This window comes from Petaurus breviceps, unplaced genomic scaffold (assembly GCF_028583685.1).
Source record: "Petaurus breviceps papuanus isolate PSGF00001 unplaced genomic scaffold, PetGlider_PUasm1.0 171, whole genome shotgun sequence".
Classification (NCBI taxonomy): Eukaryota; Metazoa; Chordata; class Mammalia; order Diprotodontia; family Petauridae; genus Petaurus; species Petaurus breviceps.
In genome coordinates, this window is record NW_027185754.1 from 13,724,924 (window position 1) to 13,725,956 (window position 1,033).

The window sequence follows — 1,033 nt, forward strand, 5'->3', positions numbered from 1 at the left end:
ATTTTGGGCTTCTGACATCATCCTAGCCAGACGTCATCATTCATTCCACATCCAACAAGAATTCACTGAAAATCCATTGAGACACAGCAAGGTTCCATCCTATGGAGGATACAGAGATAAATAAAACCTGACTCCTATGCTCAAAAGTCTTACCAGCTAGGAGAGAGCATAAGTCAGGCACAGGAATAGCTAGGTGAAGGTAGGTATCATTAGTGCAATGAATTCAGATGGGGGCGGGGGCAGTATTGATCACTCAATACAGCACTGGCAGCATAGCTGTATTCTACTCCAGCATACATATACTAGGGCTCCAGCAGTAGCCCCGTTAGAGTGAGTGTGAGACAATGGTTGGGGTTCAGGATGGATCTGGAGACAGCATTCTATCTTTGCCTACTTTTAGGGCTCAGTCCATGACCAAGTTTACAAGACAAAGGCTCAACCTCTGAGTCAATCTGTGATTAAGGTGAGGGTGCATTCTGGCTTCTCTCACAATGGCCTCAGATCCCCAGAGCAAAGAGAAGGCAGGCGGAGGAACCACCTGTGAGCCAGTATAGACAACCAGGGGCCTCTTGGGCAGCTAAATTATCAGTATTCAGGGAGTTAATCTGAAATTCTCAGACATATCTCTTACCCAGGAAATTAATCCCCTTCTGTCCCAGTTCAGATGTCACAGGATTGGAGGTTTCCCCCACCCCCACCCCACTTAACCATTAATCACCTCGGGAGAACAGGAAGCAAATCCACAGAGACAGATTGATGAGATAAAGGATCAAACCTAAGGTCTTTTAAAGATTAGGACCTCCACTGACCATAATTATGTCTGGGATCCTACAAGATAACTAACTACCTAGGAAGAAACATCTTTTTTAATCGGGAATCCAGACTATTTCAGGCCTGGGAGGTATTTGCATGATCATAATTAGAGGAATGGGAAGCAATTTTCCCTGAATAAGAATTCTCCCATCTCATTACTGATTTGGAATAAATCTCTCTCTCTCTCTCTCTCTCTCTCTCTCTCTCTCTCTCTCTCTCT